Below are 27,459 nucleotides of genomic sequence, written 5' to 3' on the forward strand. Positions count from 1 at the left end.
GGCTCAACACATCCATCCCTTTTTCAACTTGTTCTTGCCAGATCTCTCAAACCTAGCAATAAGTACAGTCCGTTCCAATACACTTCACTGACAATGCCTCTCTCAATGTTGATATCGTTCATGTGAAGGATTCCATTTGATTTTCTTTTGTGATCTCACATTTCAATGTGCTAATAGCAGTGAGAATTAATAAAATGTACATCACAGAAACAGAGTATTTGGCCCAACTGGTCCATGCTAGTGTATGTGATCCATTTGAGTATCCTCCCACACTTTCCCTCTCATTCTTCCAAAAAATCCTATTTTTTTTAGCCTGTGACGCAAACTTCCAGAATTCCCTTAAAAGTAAAACAAATACGGAAAGTATAGCAATTGTAACAAGATCTTCCAAGTGGATCTCATAGAATATGAGCTCTCTGACTGGGGTTTTTAATCTGCTCCAATCAGGGAGCCCTGGCTGACAGTAAAAAAGCACAGTTTCAGACATCCTGACAGTCTGACAGCTGACTCAATGGGACTTTGATTAATGACAAGGCCTCTATCCATGTGCAAATAAAGGGTAACTTAATGATGGGATACTGGCTTATGTGGGGTAATTTTAGTGGCGATGAGAGAAAAGCATGCTCCTGAAGAAATTCAGGCACATCAGTTGTTTTTGAGAAGCATTTTTGGCATCATGCCATAATTTGGGAAGCTTGACCCATTTGATCCTGCTGAAGACGAGACCCAGTATGTGAAAAGAATGCATTTATTTTTTCTGGGGCTGATGAAAAGCTCCTAAAATCTCCTAATTCTCCTAACAGTTTGTAGACCTGAGCTTTTTCAGTTATTAGGAGCCTACCTTTCCCTGAGGCACCAGATATAAAACCTTCCAAGAGTTGACAGATTTAGTTAAGGATATTACGACCCCAAGCCTCCTCTAATTCTGAGATGCTATCAGTTTTACTCGGCAATTCAAGATCTAGGGGAATCATATTGGGATTTTTGAAGAGGTCAAGGCTACTGAAAGAGGCATGTGACTTTGGTTTAACCCTTAATGAGATGCTCAGAGACCATTTGGTATGTTGGCTTACTGATGTGACCATGCAAAAGTGCCTATGAGCTGAAGCTTAGAACTGACACAACAATTGCCTTTTTCATTGGAAAGTGTTGCAAGTGAACCATATGAGCTGCGGCCTATTCCAATTGAAGTGGACACCTACACCATTCCGACTATTTTCCGGAACATTACCTGAATGAAGACCATTGCATGGCCTTACTCAGGACATATCCTGAACACAGGACTCATGGTCAGCCCACAAGAAAACAAAGCCAAGCCTCAGCCAAACAGTAAAAGTTTTCTTCAGCATCAGGCTGGCAAACCATTGTAGTTGCTATCAGTATGCCGACTCGAAATGGCAAAAGTGTCCCATTCAACCTATATTGAGTAAGAGAACTCATAGGGCCAGTATCCAAGATAGTGCACACCCTGAGAGGTCTTTACATCTGGATAAATTGCTTAGCAACATCCAAATCAGAACCTATCAAAATAACTGGTCACACAGCATCAGAGACTCCTGACGAGGGGTTTCAATGCAAAAAGTTGAATTTCCTGCTACTCAGATGCTGTCTGACCTGCTGTGCTTTTCCAGCCTCACCCATATAGAGTCTGGCTCTCAGCATCTGCAGTCCTTATTGCTTCCAATCAAAATAACTGACCAGTTATGTGATTACCCAGTTCTACTGGAGGTCAATACCAGCACAGCTATTTCAGTGAGCACAGAACCAGTCTTCAACAAAATTCTCTCTGGACTCCAACACTTAGTTTTGCACAAGACCTCCGCTAAACTGAAGAATCTATACCGGGGATCCTTTACAGATGACAGTACAACATTAGTTCTGGTCTCATATGAGAAGCAACTGGTTCAGCTACCACTGACTGTAGTAAAAGATTCAGGCCCAAGCTGGATGGGATGAAATTGGTTGAGAAAGATTCACCAAGATTGGCTTAACAATTTTCAATTAGAAAATGGCTGCCTGAGCGAAGTCCTAGTTAAATACCCATTCGATTTCAGGAAGGTTTAAGGATTATCAAAGGAGCTAAAGCCATGTTGCACATTGACCAGAGAGCAATTCCATGATTCTACAAGGCCCACCCAGTGCCATTTGCCTTCTGGGCAAAAGTAGAGATGGAAGTCAAAAGTGTGGAAAGCAAAGGAATCATCAAACCAGTTCAGTTTGCACAACAAGCAGCACGAGTCGCACTGATTGTTCACCTTTCTGGAGATTTTAAACAAATGGTAAACTGCTTTTCACAGCTGGATAAGTACCGAATCCCTCGCATGGAGCATTTATATGCAAATCTGGCATGGGGGCTGTCCTTCACGAAGCTGGACATGAGCCATGCGCATTGCAATTGCAATTAAATAAGGATTCTCAGAAGTATGCTACAATTAATACCCATAAGGGTTAAGGAACCAATATACAGGACTGCTATTTGGGGCATTGTCAGCCTCTGAAATTTTTCAGAAGCTAATGGAAAACATTTCACAAGGTCTACCCCAGGACAACATTTATCCAGATGACATGCTAATAACAGGGAAGACTAATAAAGAGAACTTGGAGAACTTAGACATAGACCGTAGACATTTCTTCAAGGTGGGCATACACCTTAGAAGGGAAAAGTGTGAAAAGTGATCTACTTGGGCTACAAAGTTGATAAGACCGGGTTACATCCATTGAAAGATAAAGTGAGGGTGATCAAAGGTGCCCCGGCTCCCAGATCAGTACCAGAACTGAAGTCTTTCCTTGGGCTGGTGAATTATTACAGCAAGCCCATACATAAACTGGCATCCATCCTGGGGCCTTTGCACCAACTCTTAGAAAAGGGTCAGCCTTGGAAATGATGACATAGCTAAGCCATAGCTTCCAGGGAAGTATAGAAACAGCTATCATGCTCTATGTTATTGGCACACTATGATCCTAAGCGAGATGTGACACTGACATGCAATACCCCCCCCTTAAGGCATCGGGGTAGCACTAGCTCATAGGTGGCCCAATGAAGAGGAACACTCAATAACCTATGCATCCAGGACTTTGGTTAATGCAGAATATAAACATGCCCAGATAGAGAAGAAAGGATTGGCGGTTGTATTTGGAGTCAGGAAGTCCCAACAAACCTTTATGGATATAAATTTGTAATAATAATTGGCCACAAACTCTTGCTAGCTTCAGGTCGAACTCAGCAGCAGGCTCTACTAACCAGTGTGTATGATTAAAAGTTGGAATACCTTCCGTGAAGCCAAGTAGCAAAAGAGAGCGATTGTCCCGAGTAAAGGTCACTCCACTGAAGTCATCCAGACATTTCTAAAGTTGGCAAGAATTTATGTCTGACGGCCAGGATTGGATGCAGACATAGCCGCACTTGTGGGGCAGCGTCCAGTGTGCCAACAAGGACAGAACTTACCATGAGTGACTCCACCACATTATCAGGAATGGCCGGGGAATGCTGGACTCGTTTACACATCAACTATACCAGTCCTTTCATGGGCACAATGTTTTTAGTCAGTGTCGATGCCTACTCAAAATGTTTGGACATGTATAGAGTTAATTTGTCAAACAAAGGGACAATGATACAAAAAACTGAGTGCATCTGTTGCAATTCACAGACTCCCAGAAGCATCAATCACAGGTAACAAGCCATTGTTTACCAGCAACGAATTTGTGTATTTCCTGAAGTCTAATGGTATTTGACATTTAAGGACAGCTCTATACCATCCATCATCCAATGATCTGGCAGAAACAGCAGTCCAAACTTTGAAGGCAGAGCTAAAGAAACAGCTGACAGCTTCACTAGATACCAAACTGTTCTACAGATAGCATGAACTGCAGATGCTGGAGTCAAAGATAATACAATGTGGAGCTGGAGGAACATTGCAGGCCAGGCAGCATCAGAGGAGCAGGTAAGTTGTGTTTTGCATCAGAACCTTTCTTCAGAAAAGGGTTTGAGGAAGGGTCCCGAACCGAAACATCAACTTTCCTGCTCCTTTGATGCTTACTAGCCTGTTGTGTTCCTCCAGCTCCATACTGTGTTATACCAAACTGTCCTAGTTCCTATTTGATTAAAGGACCACTCCTCATTCAACTACAAGGATAGCTCCAGCAGAGTTTCCAATGGGGAGAAGATTCAGCACCATGCTAAATCTGATTTTCCAGTACTTGGAGAGTGGGTGAAATGGCATCAGAAACACCAGTGCTGGACATAAGAGTCTGCTAAGCAAGAGATCCAGTTTCCTTCAGGAGGCAGAATTTGGTGTAGGAACCATGCGAATGGCCCCGCATGGGTAAGACACAAGATTGACATGAAGCCAGATCCAGTGGCCTTTATAGTTCAGGTAGGTGCCATTGTCCTGAACAAGCACATGGATCATCTGAAAGCTCATAAATGGTGTGGTGGCAAAACGTGCTCGGCTCCTCGGCTGCTTTTCTACCTGTTCCGGAATTCATGTGTTCTACCTTTCTGTCAAGCATTTAAAATACCTCGGAATCTGTGATGGACATGGTGGATATCGCTGCTTCAACACTTTTGGCGCCTGAAAAAGGGAATGAGTTTCTTCCAAGATGCTCCGAGCACAAAAGGCGAGCTACTGTGAGTTACACGCCACCCATATCCGAAGCAGAGTTAGAGGAACCTGACCTGGTGCTAAAATACCCCCTGAGGAGCTACAATAAAACAGAACTCTCCTATGTCCTCAGACTCAGGTGGGGAGGGATATAATGATTGTGATGTGGTCAGCCAGGTGAAATTCATAGATAATGAGTTCCCTGATTGAGGCTATTAATCTGGTCCAATCAGGGAGACCTGGCTGACAGATATAAACAGGACTGTCGGGGTTCTGCTCACTCTGAGGAAGCTGGATTGATGCCAAGGCCTTTGCACATGTAAATAAAGGGTGATGTGGTGTCAGGATACTGGGATCTGCAGAGTTATTTCAGAAATTACTGGAGAAATTCAACAGATCTGGTAGCATCTGAGGAGAGATAAACATAGTTAATATTTTGATTCTGCAATGGCTCTTCTTGCTTTTATCCCCCTAAATGTATCTCTGCTATTCACCTTAACTATTCCATGTGGTAGCAGGCTCCACAATCTAAGCACTTGCTGAATAAATTTTTACTGGATTTAACAAGTATCATAGTTATGTGTTGGACTTAGCAGAAATATCTTCTCAGTATCTGCCTTTTGGAAGGTCTTTTTAATTTTTTATACCTCTCCTGGGCCACCTCTTGTGCTTTGTGGTTCACTCTTGTCTTTACATCCCATGGCTCTCAATTCAAATCCTATTATAGGGCTTCAGTGCAAAAATATCAAGGCTAACACTTTAGGTCAATGCCAAAGGAGAACCGCAGGGTTGGAGGTGTTGTCTTTCAGTTGAGTCAATCAACCCAAAGTTTCAACTGCCTGCTTGGATGGATACAAAATATCCTATGTCAGCATTCTGTAAAAACTAGGGGAGTTATCCCCGGTGTCCTGGTCAATATTTATCCCTCAAGCATCACAAAGTCCATATTAAATGGTCATTTTCATATTGCTTTTTTTGAGGGATCTTGCTGAACATATATTGATTGCTGTATTTTCTATTTTACAATCGTGACTATGCCTTCAAAAAAATGTACATAACTAGCAATTATGGACTTTGAGACATCCTGCATTCATGGGAAATGCTACATAAATGTGACTTTTTCTCTTTTATTCTAATTCCTCGAGACAGAACTCCAGCTTGTCCAATCTTTCTTTCTCTGAAGAATCGACAATGCACGCTACTGACTATTCACTGCACATCTGAAGCTTCTCCGAAAACAGAATTAACCACAAACACAGATTCTTCTGGTTATGATGGTACAATTCGATTGAAGGACTAAAATGACTCATGCTTTCAAGAGCAATGCCTGACCTCACCAATCATTTGTGGGAGAAGGTTCTTCATATGGTCGTCCAGAAAGTAGGTCAGAAACATTATGAGAGGGTTGTCAATGAAACCAGGAAGGAAATCAAAGAGAAGAGCATTTTAAAGTCATGCAGTGTCACAAATGAGGTGCTACAATTGGCTCGAGTACCTCTTAACCAAGGAGTGGGAGAAAATCCAGGCTGCTTTCCTGTTGCTGATAACTGGACAGCTCCATGTCTGAAAATCACTAAACACAGGCTTGACTTCTGCTCAGATATCCTTTGCTGTAGAAAAATCCAACATTATTCAAAGACAGGTAAGAAAAGTGGAAACTTGAGTAAGCTCCTCCAGGTTTGTTGGTGCTGTAGGGGTGCACTGGAGCAAAAAGCATGGCCTGAGAGAAGGAAGGAAGTGTTTGATTAGAAGGTTTGCTTCTTTTAACTAATGAAATTTTGCATAATGCACACTTGCCTTTATTGGTCAGGGAATTCAGCACAAGAGTTAGGAAGTCATGTTGCAGCTTTATAAGACTGGTTAGGCCACACTTAGAGTATAGCATTCAATGCTGGTCGCCACATTACAGGAAGAATGGAGAGAGAGTGCAGATGAGGTTTACCAGGATGCTGCCTGGATTAGACAGTATAAGATATAAGGATAGGCTAGAAAATCTTGGGTTGTTTTCTCTGCAGTGGCAGAGGCTGAGGAGAGACTTAACACAAGTCTATAAAATTATGAGATGCAACAATGGGGTTGACGGTCAGAATCTTTTTCCCAGAGTTGAAATGTCTAAAACTAGGGGGTATGCATTTAAGGTGCGAGGGGGAAAATTCAAAGGAGAAGACAAGTATTTTTACTCAGAGAGTGGTAGGAGTCTGGAACACACTCCCAGGGGTGGTGGTGGAGGCAGACACAATGGAGGGCGTTTAAGGGGCTTCTGGATAAGCACATGATTATGCAAGGAATGGAAGGAAATGGACCCAGGGCAGGGCAGAAGGGATTAGTTTAATTTGGTGTCATCTTCAGCACAACATTGTTCCTGTGCTGTACTGCTCTATGTTCTATGAAATTGCTCCAAGCTCTGGCAATTGGAGGCTAGTTCAGAGATAAGATGTCAAGTACTAAAGAGCTGATTCTTCATCCATTGAAGATAAGTTATAAAAAAAAATTGCAATTGCAATTGCACCCAGAGAGCATTGCAGTTTGGAAGTAACTATGAGTAAATGGAAATGGAAGGAAAGCAAGTAGCGCCCACGTGTTATGAAAATGTCTTAGGTCCCATGCACATTTCCTATCCACTGTCATGATTCTGGCCCTGCTGTGTATTTTTTTTGCGTCAGGATTTCAGCTTGAAACTGTGTTTGGAAGCATTATGAATGTAAATCCTATACATGAAGGAACTGGATGAGAGAGATTTACTACATGGCTTTTATAAGAAATGACGAGGGATTACATTTATGTGGGCAGATTGGAGAAGATAGGGTTGTTCTCCTTACAGCTGAGCAGACTAAAAGGAGATTTATTGGAGGCGTGTAAAACCATAAAGAGTTCAGATAGCATGAAGAAACAGCTTCTGAAGGGCAAATAAAGAAGGACAGTGATTTAAAGCAAAAATTTTAAAAAACCAGAGGTACATGAGAAAATTTTTTTAAATAAATGTGGAATGAGCTGTCTGATAGGAAATGGATTCATTAATTGCCTATAAAAGGTAACCAAATAAATAGTTTAAGGAGAAAACAATTGGGGAAAGAACAGGGAGGTGGGACTCACTGGATTGTTCCTCAAAGGGGTCCAAAAGTTTCCATCAATGTTGGACTACCGTATGAGTTTGCAATCAGTTTTAAGGTCTGGCCAATCATGGAGCTAGTCTCGTTAGCCTCTCACCATTTTGCTTTTGTATATAAAAGGGGCTGCTAGGTGGAACATCATGCATATGTGAGCTCGGAGAGATGTTTCTATACCCCCATCCAGCAGTAATGCACTGTTCAATAGAAGGAGTGAAGGGTTTGAGTTATAAGCAGAGGCTGGATAGACTGCAACATTTTTCACTGGAGCATATGAGGCTGAGGAGTAACCTTATAGAGTTTAAAAATCATGAGGGGTAGTTAAGGTAAATGGTAGATATCTTTTCCCAAGGGTGGGGGATTTCAAGATTTTAAGGTGAGACGAGGAAGATGTTACACAGAGAGTGGTTTGTGTGTTCAATGAACTTCCAGAGGAAGTGATGGATGTGGGTACAGTTACAACATTTAAAAGACATTTGGATAAGTGCATGAATGAGAAAGCTTTGGGGGATAAGAGCCAAGCGTGGGCAGGTAGGACTAGTCTAGTTTGGGATTATGGTCAGCCTGGATTGATTGGACCCAAGGGTCTGTTTTTGTGCTGTCTGATTGTAAATCACTTCACTCTAGGTTTGATGTACAAATAACTGCAATACCTATTATAGGGAATCCAGTCAACGTGAATAACTGTTCATTGCTGATAGGATCCACAAAAATCATCCCTTTACTTCGGTCTAATGCATCACCTATTATGCTCGTTGTTCCACTTTGTATCAGATGCATTGAATGCTCTAGCAGTTCCGGAATGGTATAAGTAATTATTGAAGTTACTATCTCCATACCTCAGTGAGCCATAAATCAGATCCCTCTGAGATCAATGCACCATTGCAATGGCACAAAATTCTAAACTGCAATTATAACGAGAGCATGCCATGCCAGGCTACTTTAACCCATGTAGCAAGGTACAAAAGAGATGGTTACACCCACGGGGTGCAACTGCACGTGCATAGATGAATCACAGCGTGATTGCTCACAGTGATGCCCTGTCTCTTGTGTTAGCAGCACACACACCTATATAAAAAAGTACTTTTGCCAATAAGCCATTAACTAGCTCCTGTGAAATTCCTTCACCCACTTTTTCTTTAACAAAGGTGCTAACCTATTTATTTAAAATGGGTCAACACTTTCATTAAAATAGCAGTCGGAGGAATTCCAATGTGCTGGCATATCTTTCACTGGTCCTACAAACTGTGAACTAAATGTACACAATTTATTAAAACACTGATTTTTTTTGCAAGAGGTTTATTGTGAATATTGATTCTTTTAACAGTTCAGAAAGATCTAATATAAAACAAAGTTCTGTGTAATCTCGAATTCCTCAAATGTATTTCAGTTTTCCCAAGTCGATTGCATATCTCTTCAAAGTCCAAACTGCAGTTATCTCCTCCTTGCTTTTGACTGCTCCACCCTTGATCTTTCATCATCTGTCATTTTTGGAAGAGTAGAATCACACAACACAGAAGGGGAGCTTTCTCCCCATGGTGCGTGTACTGATTATTTGGTAAATCTATCCAAATAAGCTCATACCCCCCTGCTCGTTTCCTGAAGCCCTGAAAAAAAGTTTCCTTTTTGAGTTTTTATCCCACACTCATTTAAATTTAAGATGGAAAGTGCTTTCATTATCCTTTCCAGATCAAAAAAAGCAGAAAAACCTCCTCATCTGCCCGTCTGGTTCTCTTTTACTTGTGCATCCCTCTGCAAAGCACTCCTCCTGTCTCCTGAAACAGTTCTTACACATTATTTCTAAATTTCCACCATTGTTAACATTGCTTGCGAGAAGATTTTGTCTTTCACTCCGCATGTATTTTTTTAGCTTTCAACGGCCCTTAATTCTCTACGTAGCTTAAGTTTGTCCAAGGTTTGAATTTCTTCCCCAGCGTCTGGGGAGATTCTGTTCTATGTTAATGTAAAACCAGAAGCCTTCACTCACTCTGCTGTAACATAGCAAGGATTGAGAACTGAACATCTGAGGAAATGGGTTGTACAAAACCAAGGCCCACAGCTAAACACTTTTTTTTACTGTATTTAGAATAGTTACAGCATCACAAACAATGTCTGGTAGCACCCATTAAATACAGGCTTTAGTGGACATCATCTCGTACAGAGATGATTTGTGTCTTGAATACCATTAACCAGCACAGAAGTGGTCTCCAGGTCCAGATCTGGTCAGAAAAATGATCAGAGAAGAACGGGATGAGGGCATCACTGGCTAGGCAGCGTTTATTGCCCAACCCTAATTGCCCAGAGGGCAGCTTACAGTCAACCACATTGCTTTGGGTCTGGAGTCACATGTAGGCCAGACCAGGTAAGGATGGCAGTTCCTTCCTTAAAGGGCATTAGTGAACCAGATGGGTTTTTCCTACAATCGACAGTGGATTCATGGTCACCATCAGACTCTTAATTCCAGATTTTTTACATTGAATTCAAATTCCACCATCTGCCACAGCAGGATTCAAACCCAGGCCCCCAGAACATTACCTCAGTCTCTGGATTAACAGTCCAGCAACAATACCACTCAGCCATCATGCCCAAATCTTACCTAGCTTTTTCACCATCACATGGCTTTTGGAAGGAGTATAATATTGGAGGATGCACTTTGAACGGAACAATATGGCAAGACATTAGAATCTAAATGGTAATAATTTAAAGAAAGATGCAAGAATAAAGAGGTCAGTGGGGGCACATTTATAAATAATTGGTAGCAAGGGAAATTGAGAAAGCAGTTCAGAAAGTATTTCGGATACTTGGCTTCTTAAATTCAGGTTTTGAAAACAAAAGAAGGCAGGTATGCCTAACCAGTATTAAATCTCTGGTTAGGCCTCAGCTGGAGGATCATGTATTTGTTAGGGGTTGTTTCCTGGTGCATTCTATGTGGCAATGCCTTTAATATTTGGAGACCACTTGCCTACCAATCAGCACCCTGTTTCTCAAATGTAAATTGCTCTTCCCTTTAGAATTTGGCTTGCCTATGCTTGTCCCAAGAGGTGAAAGGCAAAAAGCTTCAACAGCTCATCTCCTTTAACAGCAATATTCAAGTTCTGGACTACCAAATAACCACTTCTCTTTAATTCTTTGTTTTATTCACTCATGAGATGTGGGTATTATTGACTAGGTCCCTAATTATCCTCAAGAAGATAGTGGTGAGCTGCCTTCTTGAAGTATTGCAGTCTATTTGGTGTACAATGCCATTAGGAAGGGAGTTCCAGGATTTTGACCCAGTAACACTAAAGGGACAGCCATGTATTTCCAACTCAGTATGGTGTGTAACTTAGAGGGGAATCTGCAGGTGGTAATGTGTCAATGCATCTTCTTCCCTTGTCATCCTAGGTGGTAGAGTTCACTGATCTGGAAGGCATTGTCAAAGGGACCACGACAAATTTCTGCAATGAATCTTGTAGATGGTATGACAACACAACAGCAAAAAATTGGAGATGATTCCAGAAAGGATTACTATTATTGTCCTGCAATTTCAATTTTGTTTCTTTCCATAGATGCTCCCTGACCAGTTGATTATTTCCAGGATTTTCTCTCTTTATATTGTGTGTAGTACTGATTGCACCGACTCAAGGCAGTGTGTTCTAGGGAGAACATCAAGATTCCAAAGAAGGCGCTGGGGATAATTATGTCAATCTGCATAGAAACTCTTGCAGGCAATTGTATAAGGCCTCAATTCTAGTCCTAGTACTGATGCTATTAAGTCATTTCCAAAGTAATGCATCTGCTGAATTGTCAATTCTACATCCAAGAACGAAGCTTTTATTCTGTAAATGATTGATATAAAACTTTCATGCAACTATGAACGTCCAAAGGACGTCATTTATTCTACCTTCCAATATCTACTCGCTACAGTAAAAAAGGGGGAAAAAAACACGCCATTCCACTATAACTAAAGATTTTTAAACAAGAGTAGAAACAATCCACAAACTCTTTATAGTTTGAACCTAAACAACAACTGTCAAATTCAATACAACTCGGTACAGCTTACAAACATTGTTACAACTGTAAGAATATCTAGTGTTGTACATCTAGCAAGGCCCGGTCCAGCTCAGGGAGAGAGAATATTTTCTATTTTTTTCTTAATACTTGAAATAATTCAAATTTCACTTCATTTGTTGGAAATGTAGGTACTTTGTTCTTAATTTTTATTTTACGCTCCTAACATAGCATCCTTTCAGTCTATTCTATCTGACACAGCTTTTAGCCTCTTCTTTTTTTAAAAAAGGACTTTAAAAAACTCAACCACTTCTTTTCCACTAACTGTATGCCAACAGTTTGATCCGTGAATAACAATAACTATTTATCCTAAGATAATATCATTACTTTAAAGTCCTTTTTAAGGTACACTGCTTAGCACATCTTACTCCATTGAAAGACTCAGCACTCCAGAGCTTGATGCATGCTTCCTTCTCAAACGGCTTCCCAGCGCAGACTGAAAATTAAAGTCAGGGTCTGGAAACTTCTCCTGCTTAGGCCTCTGGGTAATTCCCTAGGAACACTGGGTAATCACACCTCAAATGGAATTGTGAGTAACAGAGGAACACAGCAGGCCAGGCAGCATTACAGGAGCAGGATATCTGACGTTTAGGGTTGGGACCCTTCTTCAGTTCTAAGGATGGGTCACCGGATCCAAAATGTTATCTCCAATTATTTTCTCCACAGATGCTGCCAGACCTGCTGAGCTTTTCCGGGAACTTCTGTTTTTGTTCCTGATGTACAGCATCCACAGCTCTTTAGATTTATTCTATTCACATAGAACGAAGCACATATACAGTATGGTCATAGTTGGTAATGTAAAAGAATTGCATTTATAAGTTTGTCTTTGCGATCTCAGAATGTCAAAAATGCTTTACAGCCAAAGGAGTACTTTTTTTTAAAAGTGTGGTTACTGTTATAAAGTAGAGAGTGTAGCATCCAATTTATATGAAGCAAGATCCCAGAAACAGTAATATGAAAAAGCTCCAGATAATCTGAACTTTATAATACAAGAACACTCCCACTTGAAGTAACTCCAGGGAGGCCAGATCTCCTATCACCAAATCACCTTTTATTTGCATGAGGAGAGTCCTTGACATCAATCCAACTCCTTCAGAATCAGCTCTAAGAATGAACAGAGCCTTTGATGATCCTGTTTTTATCTTTCAGCCAAAGTTCCCTGATTGGTCCAGACTAACAGCCCCAATCAGGGATCTCATATTCTATGAGATCCACCTGGCTGACCTCATTACAATTACTACACCACTCTTCACTTAAAATACTAGCTTGCGATCTTTCAGTTTTAAAGAAGAATCATATTTAACATGAATTCTTTACCTCGTTTTTCTCTCCACAGATGCTGTCAGACATGCTGAGTTTCTTCAGAACTCAGTTTTACATTGGTATCATGGGATCTTTGAAATAAACCTGAGAGATGGATCAAGCCTCACTACTACGTGGGAATGCTAGGTTAGATGTTTAGGTTTGAATTCCAGAATGAAACTTGAACACCAAAAAGAAAAGAAAACTGCCTAACAAGCCACCCACCTCCACAATGCAGTCAATAACTGCACAGCTACATATGTCTTTGACATCACAGAACACTTTACAGCCAGTTACGTATTTTTTGAAGTACAGTGGTCGCTGTTGTAAATTGGGCAACAATGCAACCAATCAGCATCCTGGAAGCTCCGAGTAGCAACAATGTGATAAAGATCAGATAATCTGCTTTTTGAGATGCTGATTGAGGGATAAGTATTGTCCAGTTCTGAAGATGAAATATCCAGATTCAAAACATTAATTCTGTTTCTATCTCCACAGATGTTGCCAGACCTGAAGAGTTTCTCCAGCATTCTCTGTGTTTGGTTAAGGTCGCCAGCATCTGCCATTTTCTGCCTTATTAGAGTACTCCATCAGTGGTGTCGCAGCCTGGAATATTCACTCCTGGGTCCAGTTGGACCTTAAGCCTGTAGCTCAACTCAGATCTAAGAATACTAACAATGACCTTACAACTGAATAATGCATGTGTTAGCGCTGACCTGCAACAGCATTTATAGAGACCATTTATGTCATTAAAACCAGAATGCCTTACTGCTGTAGTACATCACGATAAGGATGGCACTGTGGCTCAGTGGTCAGCACTGCTGCCTCACACCACCAGGGAGCCAGGTTTGATTCCACCCTCGAGCAACTGTCTGTGTGGAGTTTATACATTCTCCACGAGTCTGTGTGGATTTCCTCATGGTGTTCTGTTTCATCCCACAGTCCAAACGTGAAGTTTAGGTGGATTGGCCATGCTGAATTGCAAATAGAGTTCAGGGATGCGAAGGTTAGCTATGGGAAACGCAGGGTTACAGGGATACAGTAGGATGGTGGGTCGGTGTGAGCTTGGTGGGCTGAATGGCCTGGTTCCCCCCTGTAGGGATTCTATGATTCTATGAATCTGGAGTGTAGATAGGGTGAAGGGGCATGGGTGAGGTGAATAGCCAAGGTCTTTTCCACAGGATAGGGAAATCCAAAACTAGAGGGCATAGGTTTCAGTTGAGAGGGAAAAGATTTAAAACAGACCTGAACGGCAACTTTTTCTCACAGAGGGTGGCATATTTACAGAACGAGCTGACAGAGGAATTCATGCAAGTGAGTCCAATTGCAACTTTTAAAAGACATTTGGACAGGTACATGGATAGAAAACAGGCCACCACAGGCAAATAGGAATACTTCAGTTTAGGAAGCCTGGTCAGCATGGATGTGTTAGGCCGAAGGATCTGTTTACGTGCAATATGATTCTGTGAGTCTATGGCATATTGAGATTAGTTCGAAGTTGATGGAGATAACTGCACCCTTCCAATTCTGGCCCCTTAGGCATCCCTGAATTTAATGCTCTACCATAGGCAACTATGCCTTGTGCTGCTTTGGTCCTAAGCTCTGGAATTCCCTCCTTAAACCTCTCCTTTTCTCTTAGCCCTAAACTCAAAAAAAGCACTTGGACATTCATCCTCAGATCTCCTTCCATGAGTCAGCTTCACAAAAATCTCTTTGTTGACAACCAGTTCTTGTTTAGCATCTTGAGGCGTTTTGCTATGTTAAATGCACGATATAATTGTAAGCTGGTGTTGTTGTCATTGTTGATTAGTGGGAAAGGAGAACTGTAGTTTGGCAGCTGTTTCCAAATTACCAGATCTTCCAGACAGAAAAAAAGTGTTCCATTCTGTGTTTTTTTATGCATTAGCTTAAGTGTGACACAAAAAAAATTGTTTCTGTGTTACAGAGTGTGAGGTATGAAGTGTGAGGTATGTATGTTTATATTAGGACAGAATGAATAGTTTTCCAGACACGTATCTTAGCAGTTGCTGAGCCAACTAAACCGTCCATGGAATATGGGATGAATAATGGTCTAGATGAGAATCAAGACTGATTTCGAGAAGCAGATTTTGAAATAAATGCAAAGTCTTTAGCTATTTTAGAGAGTTAGACTGAAGAATGTTATTTTATCAATTCTGAAGGATTTTCTTTCCTTTTATTCATTCATAGGATGAGGGCATCACTGACCAGGCAGCATTTATTGCCCATTCCTAATTGCCCAGAGGGCAGCTAAGAGTCAACCACATTGCTGTGGGTTGGGAGTCACAGGTAGGCCAGACCGGGTAAGGATGGCAGATTTCCTTCCCTAAAGGACATTAGTAAACCAGATGTGTTTTTCTGATATAATAAAATGTGAGGCTGGATGAACACAGCAGGCCAAGCAGCATCTCAGGAGCACAAAAGCTGACGTTTCGGGCCTAGACCCTTCATCAGAGCTCTGATGAAGGGTCTAGGCCCGAAACGTCAGCTTTTGTGCTCCTGAGATGCTGCTTGGCCTGCTGTGTTCATCCAGCCTCACATTTTATTATCTTGGAATCTCCAGCATCTGCAGTCCCCATTATCTCTGATGTGTTTTTCTGATTATGGGTTCATGGTCATCATTAGATTCTTAATTTCCAGATACTTTTATTGAATTCAAATTCCACCACCTGCCGTGATGGGATTTGAACCTGGGTCCCCAGAATGTTATCTGGGTCTCTGGATTAACTGTCCAGCGATAATATCACTAGGCCATTGCCTCCCCCATGAGTTAACAATAACTCCAGTTACCAATAATTAATATTCACATTTCTAAAAGCTAGATTTCATATCGTTTGCCAAGTTTTACTCCTCTCATTGCCTGTATTGTATCCTAGAAACAGGAAGAAGTTGAGAGGGGGAGGTTGGTGAGACAGTAAGTCGTGTGATTAGTGGCTGCAATCATTTGAGGTATTTAAATATTTTAATACATGCTGGCAGATGGAAAGCTTAAGTTGTTAACCTCCAGAGGGTAATGGTGTGAGATCGGGGAGAGAGAACAATTTAGACAATCTATCACAGCTGAGGATGAGTGTATTGAAAAAAGGAAACAGAACAGATCGAACATTAAACTTTCTCAGCTCCTCAGTTGGTTGTCACTTCCCAGAATGGCAGGCAGAAAAAAAAATTCCAGGAGGAAGTACGTCCAAGTTAAATCTGTGGATGTGTATACACATTTATGTCATAAGAAAGGAACTTCTCTGGCAAAAGTTAATCATTGGCAAATTTACTTTAACTAGATTGCAGCCATGTCCTAAATGTATAACTGTAGTAGAAAGGCAACTTATTTTACTTATTAAAAAGTTGAAAGAATGGTGAATTGAATTGAAAATAATGAAAGCAATTTTTTTATATTCATTTCACAGGATGAGGGCATCATTGGCTAGGCCAGCATTTATTCCCCATCCCTAATTGCCCAGACAGCAGTTAAGAGTCAATCACATGTTGTGGGTCTGGAGTAACGTACAGGCCAGACCAGAAAAGACGGAAGTTTCTTTCCCTGAAGAATATTAGTGAACCAGATGGGCTTTCTTTTCCCCAAATAATCACTTCATGGCCATTATTAGACTTTAATTCCAGATGTGTATCAAATTCAAAATCCGCCATCTGCTGATTGGAACCTTGGCGGGGTGGTGGGGCGGTGAAGTGCGGTCACTGAATTAACAATCCAGCAACAATATCACCAGTCCATTGCCTCCCTTGGTAAATTAAATCTGATTACAGAAGGATCATGCTTAAGAGTAAAGAAGTCTTACCGTAATTGAACAGGACCTTGGTGAGTTCACACTAAGAGTGTTGAGTACAGTTTTGATCATAAAAACCTGATTCCTGGGATAAGAGAAAAGGTTAAATGCGTCCACATCTGTATTCAATGCACAATAATCTTGTTGAACGGTAAAAATCTTAAAGGGCTCGACAGGAGAGATGCTGAAAACCATATCCCGTGTTTGAAATTCTCCAACCATGGGAAACAAGAGCGCAGGACACAGTCTCAAAATAACATGTTGATAATTTAGGTGCAAACAAGGAGAGATTCCTTCACCCAAAGGGCGGCTCTTTGGAATTCTCTAACCCAGAGGGTTATGGATGGTCATTGACTTTATTCACAATAAAGATGGTTAGAAAGAATGTGGGAATATGCAAGAAGGTAGAATCAAGTTATAAAATCAGCCATGAACATACTGAATGGTACAGCAAATTTAAAGAATCAACACTCCTACCACTATTTCTACATTCTCACATTATACACTTAAATGACAAGGACAAACACAGAGAAATAAGAGAAAGTATTGGGTGGATGCCAAATAGAGAAAAAAAACAGATTTGGAAGATATTGGAGAGCAGGGTAACAGAAGGAATTGAAGAGAGTAAGTTAAGCAGAGAGGCATTAACAAGAAGAAAGAATTTGCACTTGTATAGCAGCTTCACGCTTCATTATCTCAGAATATCTTGCTGTGTTTTATAGACAGTGAGGGCCTTTGAAGTAGAGGCATTGTTGTGATGCAGAAAAGCCAGCAATCAAAAGCAAGGTGCAAAGTCCCATCATCTGCAATTTCATAAAGACCAAACACTGTTTGAGTGATGTTGCTGTGGATAAAAATTGCCTGGATACCAAACAAGTTTGGACATTTTTAAGGTTCAGTCGTGGGATGTGGACATCACTGGCTAGGCAAGCATTCATTACCATGTGCCCATCACTAAATGCCCTTGAACTGATTGGTTTGCAACGGCCCTTTCAGAGATCAGTGTTACACGTCCTTGTGGTAACACTCCGAAGTCACAAAAATGAAAGCGTGCACAGAATTCCCCAACTTACCTGACTTTCAGTCCCAGGTTGACAGAAAGCACAGACCAGGTTTCTGCACTTGACAAGAATTACTGTTTGTCAAAAATAAACAGATTCTAGCTATAGGTAAACAATTATGGCCCAATGACATATAACTACTGGGTAAATTTCCAAACCTTTCTATACTCCTTCTTACACACACACAGACCGACACAAATAGGGAAAAAACGTGGGTATTATAGACAGAGGGAAAACTGAGAAAGCAGTTCACTGGACTCAATTCACAGGATCCGCTGAGATGGTTCTTGCGCTGGTCAGAATGTTGTTTCTCAGTCTTCCTTCTCCGATGCTTCCCTAGCTTGCAGGAGCACAGGGCAACTGGCTCACACTTAACCCCTCCCTACCTCCCCACCTACACCCTCTCCACCTATCTTCTTTACTCTCCATCTTCGGTCCGCCTCCCCCTCTCTCCCTATTTATTCCAGTTCCCTCCCCCCATCCCCCTCTCTGATGAAGGGTCTAGGCCCGAAACGTCAGCTTTTGTGCTCCTGAGATGCTGCTTGGCCTGCTGTGTTCATCCAGCCTCACATTTTATTATCACACTTAAAGACCTCTGGTTTATTTGTCAAAACTGTTGAAGGAAGAATAAATGGGTTTTATTCATGGTATAGGTGTGATTTACTGCAAAGAAGAGAGAGCTCCTAAGTGGTAGAAAATCAATGGCTTCTCCCTATTTTGTTCACAGCCTCAGCCAATCACTTATGTATTGTCAGGCAGAATGATATGTTATCAATAACTTAACAACAGACCAATCAGGTACTTCTTGCCAACTGAATTTCTATTGTACACACCCTTTGGCTCTAGCTCATCTTCAAACTACACTTTAAGTCCTAGTTGAACGAGCTGCTGTGTAAATGGTACTTATAAAAAGTGTTAGGTCATTTCATTTACAAACTGCAGTAATCCTTGGTTTTAAAACAATTATTTTCCAACAGTCAAAAATACAGAAAAATAAAAATATCTTGACATTAGTTAAGCATCATCATATTGTTGTGGGTCTGAAGTAACATGTAGGCCAGACCCAGGTAAGGAACAACAGATTTCATTACCCCAGAGAACATTAGTGCACCAGCTGGGTATTTGGAACAATCATAGAGTCATGGAGCACAGATACATACCCTTCAATCCAACTAGTCCATGCCAACCATGTTTCCAAACTAAACCATCCCACTTGCCTGCATTTGGCCCATATCCTTCCAAACCTTTCCTATTCATATACTTATCCAAATGTTTTATAAATGTTGTAACTGTACCATAATGCAAGTTTATTGCTTGCCCTTAGGCTGGTTTTTCCCTGACATAAAAAGGTGAATTCTAATTTTGCTATCTGCCATGGTTGAATTTTAACCCATGTCTCAGCACATTAACTGAGACTCCAGATTGCTGGTCAAGTCACATTACTATTGCATCATAGCCTCACCAATGACCTAGGTTCTGAAATAGCTGACAATCCTTAGTTTCAGGGCAATGAGGCACTGCTAACAAATGCTGACTTTGCCTATAACGCCTAGATCCCATGAAAAAATATAAGACAACCTCAAGGAGATCAGCTTACAGTTTGAGACATAAACTAAACGAGAACATTTATTTAAACTTAACATACGGCCATGAGAACCCAAGGTTCTTATCTACATGGTCTGTAAACGTGGACTTCCTGCTTTTGACAACAAGATGAACAATGACCTGCATTTACATTGCTTTTTTAATGCAATAAAACATGCTCAGGGTACCTCTCAGGAGCAGTATAAATCACTCCGAACTACAAAAAGAGATATTACAGAAAAGTCCAAATGCTTAGTCAGAGGATCTGAAAGGTAGAAAGCTAGTTAAGAGGTTAAGAGTGTGGGGAAATTTTCAACCTGAGTATCTAAGTAGATAGGAGCCATGGTCACCAATGGAAATACAAAATTATAGATACTCAAAAGGCAAAAGTTAGAGCTACACATCTTTATTTAGCAATTAAGGGATTGCGTTGAGTTGAAATGCTCTCAGCACATTTAGTTTCATCGTTCTAGAATGGTAATGCACACTAAGCTTCCTTAAACTCGCTGTTCCTTCACTGTCACTGGGTTAAAATCCTGGAATTCTCTCCCTGACAGCACTGTGGGTGGACCTACATCCCAAGGACTGTAGTGGCTTAAGAAGGCATCTTGCAACCACCTTCGCAAAGGCAAGTAATGCTAGCCTAGCCAGCAACATCTACATCTATAAGAGAAAAACATACTCGCTGTGTTATAAAGGGGTCTGTGGTACTCATTACTACTGTCTTTCAACTCAAGTCAGCTGTTGCTCTACAAGAAGATATAGAAACAAAGAAAATAAAAGCAGCAGTAGGTCATTCAGCCCTTTGAGCCTATTTTGCCATTACTCATGGTCATATCTAATCATCCATCTCAACAGCCTCATGTTGTTTGCTTCCTGAGCTGGTTGTTTTGTGGTGTGTAGACATTTCATTACCATTCTAGGCAACATCATCAGTGCAATTGGTAATCGAAGTGTTGGTGTTCTGCTCCATTCCAAATTTATATAATCCTCTAGTGTGGGGGGTCTTGTCACTTCCGGCTCTGTCTTTTTAGCTGCAGTCTGTATACGGTCTCTACATGTTTGTTAATGGAGTCTCGTGTTAAGAACGAGACCTCCAGAAATTCCCTTGCATGTCTATTATTTGATCCAGTATAATCGCTTTGTTCCGGTCGAACTGTTGACTCTCATTGTCCGTGCATATTGAGACAGGTGAATATTGTTAGTGTCTTTTTACTGCCAGCTGGTGTTCATGTATCCTGGTCGCCACTTCCCTCCCCATTTGTTCAATGTAATGTTTATTGCACCCGCTGCATGGGATTCTGTATATCACGTTAGTCCTGTTTACTGTCGGTATGGAGTCTTTAGTCTTTGATAGCATTTGACGCAGCGTTGATGTAGGTTTGTGTGCAGTCATGATCTTACGTGTCTAGGGAGTCTGGTTGTTGTTTCTGATATATTTTTGATGCAGGGTAGCATTACTAGTGTCTTTTGTTGTACTGTGTCCTCTGACTACCCTCTTGGTCAGTAAATATTTTGTGCAGTATATAGAACATAGAACACTACAGCGCACTACAGGCCCTTCAGCCCTCGATGTTGCGTCAACCTGTGAAACCAATCTGAAGCCCATCTAACCTACACTATTCCATTATCATCCATATGTTTATCCAATGACTATTTGAATGCCCTTAAAGTTGGCAGGGCATTCCACACCCTTACTATTCTCTGAATAAAGAACCTACCTCTGACATCTGTCCTATATCTATCACCCCTCAGTTTAAAGCTATGACCCCTCATGCTAGCTATCACCATCTGAAGAAAAAGGCTCTCACTGTCCACCCTATCTAATCCTCTGATCATCGTGTATGCTTCTATTAAGTCACCTCTTAACCTTCTTCTCTCTAACGAAAACAGCCTCAAGTCCCTCAGCCTTTCCTCATAAGACCTTCCTTCCATACCAGGCAACATCTGGTAACTCTCCTCTGCACCCTTTCCAAGGCTTCCACGTCCTTCCTATAATGCAGCGGCCTGAACTGTACGTAATACTCCAAGTGTGGCCGCACCAGAGTTTTGTACAGTAGCCTGTTCCTGCTTTTCCCCCACATTCTTTGATCCTGTTAGCCCCAGGTGTATATCAAACTCCTTCTTGAAATCATACAAGGTTTTGGCCTCAACCGCTTTCCCCGGTAGTGAATTTCATAAACTCACCACCTGGGGGTGAAGAAATTTCCCCGTAGCCCTAAATGGTCCATCCCATATCCTTAAACTATGATTCCTAGATGCGGACTGCTGTGTCATTGGGAATATCCTTCCTCCGTCTACCCTGTCTAGTCCAGTTGGAATTTTCTAGGTTTCTAACAGAACCCCCTCATTCTTCTAAAATCCACAGAATATAATCCTAACTAATTCAATCTTTCCTCATGTCACTCCTGCCATCCAAGGAATCAGTCTGGTAAACCCGTTCTGCATTCCCTCCATTGTAAGAACATCCTGACATATGAAGAAACACTGTGTTAACTGGGCTTGCACTCACTGGATTTAGAAGAATGAGCAGAATCACACAGAAACATATAAAATCCTGATGGGACTGTAAAGGTTAGATACGGGAAGTATGTTCCCAATGTTGGGGAAGTCCAGAACTAGGGGTCACAGCCTAAGAATAAGGGATAAAACATTCAGGACAGAGATGAGGAAGAATTTCTTCACTCAGAGAGTTGTGAACCTGTGGAATGCGCTACCACAGAAAGCTGCTGGCACCAGTTTGTTAGATATATTCAAGGGAGAGCTGGAAATGGCCCTTGTGGCTGTAGAGATCAAGGGATATGGAGAGAGGGCGGGTGTGGGATACTGAGATTGCATGATCAGACATGACCACGTTGAATGGTGGTGCAGGCTTGTAGGGCTAAATGGCCTACTTCTGTACCCATTTTCTACACTTCTACGTTTCTTATCCTTCCTCAGATAAGGAGATCTGTTATGTTTCCCGGTATCCCTTAGAAAGCAAAATCTCTTGTATAGGGTTATTGAGGTAAACTTAAAGGGAATACTAAGTGGAATAGGAAACATAAAATAATTAAACAATGTTGATTCATCCACAAGCAAGAATGGGAAAGTAAAGAATTTAGATCTGACTATTGACTGCACTGAAAGCACCCAGTCAATAAGAAGTTATTATCAGTAAGTCCAATTAAACACTGGCCTGCATCTTAAGCATGGCATCTGAAATTTTCCAGGTGCAAAGTCTTGCATATCTACATTAGATATGCAAAATATTCTGGGCTTGCGACAGTAAAAGTAAAAATGCATGGCTTTATATTCTCAACAGCACTGTTTAATGCATCATTTTATTGTGCACAAAGAAATCCTTGCAGTCACATAAGCGTGGCTGTGGTGTGACAGAAAATAACTTGGCATCCTACAAAATCTACTGATTTAAGGGGATTATTAATCCAACTGTGCACCAACTCAGAATGTGGCTACATCGCTCAGTTCTGCTCACACTACTACAGCACATAAAACAGAGTTGAGCAGAAATCTATGATAAGGCGACCACTTCTTTGCTGGCTGTATAATGTAGGGTATGTTATCTTGAATTGACTAGAGACATCAAGAGGAAACAGATGGGACTGGTGCATGGAAGGAGCTGTAAGACTTAGTAGTCAATAAACCCTTTCCACAAAGAAAAAGTTTTGACTCCAATTTTCTTCTCTTTTTTTGAGGTTCTGATTCAAGGGGGAGATTGTGTGGAGGCCGCAAAGCATAAGATCGCTGCATAGTATTAGGAATGAATGAGTGAAAAATGCCTGGTGGTCACTTTCTTTACATGTTCCCATCAGTGTGGGGCGACAAGTGTTGATAGCAATTCACTCATTCAAATGATTATTTTGCATGTCTCAGCCCACATTTCAGATGTACCATTTCAACTTGGGAAGGAGTCCCATTGTCACACTGTGTGTCACACAAATGCCAGGCAATAACTATCTCTAACAAGAGACAATCTAATCACCCTCTCTTGACATCCTGCAACTGAATGCCCCACTAACAACATCCTAGGAATCACTACTTACCACAAACTGAACTGAATCAGCTGTATAAATGCTGTGGCTACAGGAGAAGCTAAGGAGCCTGGAATTCTGTAGCGAGTAACTCATCTCCTGACTTCCCCAGTCTGGGTCCACCATCTGCAATGCACAATTCAAAAGTGTGGTGGAGTAGTCCCTACTTACCTGGATGAGTGCAGCTTTAACAACACTCAAGAAGGTTGACACTATCCAGGACAAAGCAGCCCACTTAATTGACAGCCCCTCGATCAGCTTCGACATTCTATCACTCCTTTATGTGCACAGTGGCAGCACTGCACACGATATACAAGATACACTGTGGCTCCTTCAACAGTACTTTCCAAACGCATGATCCACTCAACCGTGATGGACTGGTACCATTGGCTACTTTGTATAGCTAAACTTAATTTTAAGTGTTTCAGAGATAGCAGAGCTGCCGATGCTGGAGAATCTGAGATAACAAGGTGTAGAGCTGGATGAACGCAGCAGGCCGAGCAGCATCAGAGGAACAGGAACAGGGGTCTAGGCCCAAAACATCAGCCTTCACACTCCCCTGATGCTGCTTGGCCTGCTGTGTTCATCCAGCTCTACACCTTATTATCCCTAATTTTAAGTGTAATCTTTTTACATTTAACTGAAGTGCTTTTGAGTCTGCTACCCCAATGGGCAGCTCCCACCTCAAACAGTGTGGCTGCCTATTATTTCTGTCCAGACCCAAGTGCTGCCCCTCCCCATATACAAAGCACCCCTCCCCACCCCAACACTGGTTAATGGTGTGAGGCTCCTGGAGGAAACTACTAAATTAGTCACTCGCTTGAAAATTACCCTCTGAGTCCTGGCATCAGCAATTTGTGGATTTTAAGTGTTAATATTGCAGGTAGTCAAGCAGGTGATTGGGGTTAATTGATCAATTATTTGATCAATGGATAGGTTCAATGGGGAATAGTTGGGGCTGTGGGAGGAAGGAGCTGTAAGACTGAATAGTCAATAAACTCTATCCACAAAGAAATATGTCTTGGTTTTCTGTCTCACCGACCGGCTTGGATCTAAATTGATGTCAACCCATACTTCAACCTGACAGCAAGTATGGGACCTGGAAATGAAAATTCAGCCTCAGCGTCAACACGAAACATTGCTACGTCAGATGCGGCACACAGTCTAATAACAAGCAAATGTATGCATTAGAAGCAATATACAGCCTCTTGAATGTGTTACAGCATTTAATAAGATCATGGCTGTCTCATTTTAACCTGCATTCACTGCATTTTGAGGAAGGGAATTCCAAAGACTCATATCCTCTCATGGAAATACAACTTATCTCTGTTCTAAATGAGCGACCCCTTATTTTCAAACCATTATGCATAATTCTATATTTTCTCACAAAAGGAAATTCTCATATACACCCTGTTGAGACCCCTCAGTATAATTATGTTTCAATCGAGTCTTCTCAACTCCAGCAGATACACGTCTAGCCTATTCAACCTTGCCTCATAACACTCTCTCTCCAGGTTAATCTGGTACACCTCTGAGCTGTCTCCAGTCTATTTACATCTTTCCGTTTAAAGGGAACCAATATATTGCATAGCACTCCAGGTGTGATTTCAGGGCCTGTATAACTGAAGTATGAACTGCTTACTTTTGTATTCCCCTTGTAATAAATGATAACATTCCATTAGCTTTCCTAATTATTTGCTGTACCTGCATTGTAGCTTTTGTGATTTATGCACTAGGTCAGCAAGATCCCTCTGCATCTCAAAGCTCATAGATTCCACTCATAGATTCCCTGCACTGTGGAAGTAGGCCATTCAGTCCATCAATTCAAGTGCTGCAGACTCCACTGAGCTTGGTACTAGATAGGGTTAGCTCATGTTGGACTTGCAGTTAGTGGGTAGAAAAGAAAAGAGAGATAACTGAGACCTTCATCCATATACTCTTGTCTAGATTCTAACGCAGGTCCTAGAGGAGAATGGTTGAAAGCAGTGCTTTACCCAGCCACATTGCAATCCCTTATATAGGCCACAAAGCCCATTTGGGACATACCACAGTTTGCTGAAATTTGATAATCTTTAATGAGAATTTTATAACTGACATTCAACACAACACATATCAAAAGCTATTTCTTAGACATAATTTCTTGAGGGAATGCTTAAATACTGGAGTTTTGTACTTGAAATTATAATCTATGAATACACAAATCTGAAGCACTCACAGCGCTGGTCAAAATTATATCTTCTGTGTATTTTAAGAGATTTCAACTAACTTTACTTTTGCATTCATGTCTCAGCTCCTCCAGCAAGGGTCTTCGCTTTTCAATGGCCCCCTCCCCATTTCCAAATGTGAAACAGAAGGATCAATCTTTTCATTATGTGCCATCTGCGTCACCTGTCTGTAAGAATGATTTTTGTAATCATGGTAATGATTCTAAGTTACATAACTGTGGAACAATAGATTCTCCCTGTCTTGTAAAGGGAAGGGCTAAGTTGCGTGACTGTAGAAATAAAGGGCGATAGGTTCAAGGTGGACTACAGAATGAAAGTGTGACCTGCGTGGCACATCACTGTATTTATCCTTCTAACAAAACCATTTGGAAACAGATTACTGGTCCTTCTCTCATAGCGGGAAAGGTTGAGCAGCTTGGGTCTGTACTCAATGGAATTTAGAAGAATGAGAACTGGTCTGATTGAAACAGTTTCATGAATACGTTTGAAAGGTTGGGACCACTTTCTTTGAAGAGAACAGAGATCAAAATCCTGGAATTCCTCCCTAATAGCATTGTGGGTCAACTCTCAGACGTAGACTGCAGTGCTTCAAGAAGGCAGCTCACCATGACCTTCTCAAGTGCAACGAGGGACAGGCAATAAATGCTGGCCCAGCCAGCGATGCCCACATTCCACAAATGTATAAAACAAAAAGGTTGGGACAGAGAAATCATAGGAATGTTTCTGTCATTGGTGGAAGGATTGAGTACAAGAGGGTGCAGAATTAAGGTAACTGCCAAAAGAAGCAATTGAGACAGAAACTGAAAACTGTTGACTCTGCGTGATTAACTTCCAGAATTGCCAGTGTGTAAATGTGGTGGAGGCAGGTTACTTTGAGGCATATGACAGGGAGTTGGAATATTATCTGGAAAGGAACAATGTGCATTGTTATGGAATGAAAGTGGATACTGTGCACTAGATGCACTGCTTTTTTGGAGAGGCCATGCAGACATGATAGGCTGAGTGTCCTCCCCGTGTGCTGTAAAAAGTCTGTGATTCTGTGATATATATGATTCATGAATGGATTTGAGAGCAGAGAATTTCAGTGGATAACTCCATTTGTTGGGATAGGCAGACAAGTGGGCACAGTTTCACATGATCATACAATGAAGGAGTAGGCCACTCAGTCCCTCAAGCCTGTTCTACCATTCAATAAGATCATGGTTGATCTGTTTGTAACCTCAAATCCTCATCCTTGCCTGTGCTGATAACTTTTCAACCCCTCGCTGAACAAGAATTTACCTTCCTCTGCCTTAAAAATATTCAAGGACCTGACTTCCACCATCTTCTGACAAAGAGAGTTCCGAAGACTCATGATTCTTTCCAAATAGGGACTCTCCCATTGAAGTCAGATTTGAGGAAGGATGTCTTCTCTGAGAGTTCTGTTATGCTTCAGAATTCTCTTCCACAGAGGGTGCTGCACACTAGTCAATCAAATATATCCAACATCAACTTAGCCAGATTTTTGACTGACAAGGGAACCAGTGGTCAGAACAGGAGGTGGTTGGTGGTGGGTAGCTGACAGTTAATGCCACAGTCAGATCAACAATGATCTTACTGAATGGCAAAGCAAGCTTGAGGGGCCAAAGGTCCACTCCTTACTCTCATTCCCTCCGTCTTTATTTAACCTTGTGGGAGTTTGCTTTATACAAATCA

At 41.4% G+C, this 27,459-nt stretch overlaps 1 protein-coding gene across 7 annotated transcripts in view; it reads right to left on the reverse strand.

The window, feature by feature from the left end:
* LOC125447318 (protein phosphatase 1 regulatory subunit 29-like) overlaps positions 1–27,459 on the reverse strand; it is a 400,071-nt gene that overhangs the window by 340,228 nt on the left and 32,384 nt on the right. The window contains exon 1 of one of the 7 annotated variants that reach the window (XM_059640616.1): positions 16,873–16,944. The exons of the other annotated variants lie outside the window; for them this stretch is intronic. The gene's annotated coding sequence lies outside the window, so the exon portion shown is untranslated. Of the gene's footprint in view, positions 1–16,872; positions 16,945–27,459 lie in introns of those variants that run through there. 7 annotated transcript variants of the gene reach the window in all.

The sequence above is a fragment of the Stegostoma tigrinum genome, chromosome 38 (assembly GCF_030684315.1).
Source record: "Stegostoma tigrinum isolate sSteTig4 chromosome 38, sSteTig4.hap1, whole genome shotgun sequence".
Taxonomy (NCBI): Eukaryota; Metazoa; Chordata; class Chondrichthyes; order Orectolobiformes; family Stegostomatidae; genus Stegostoma; species Stegostoma tigrinum.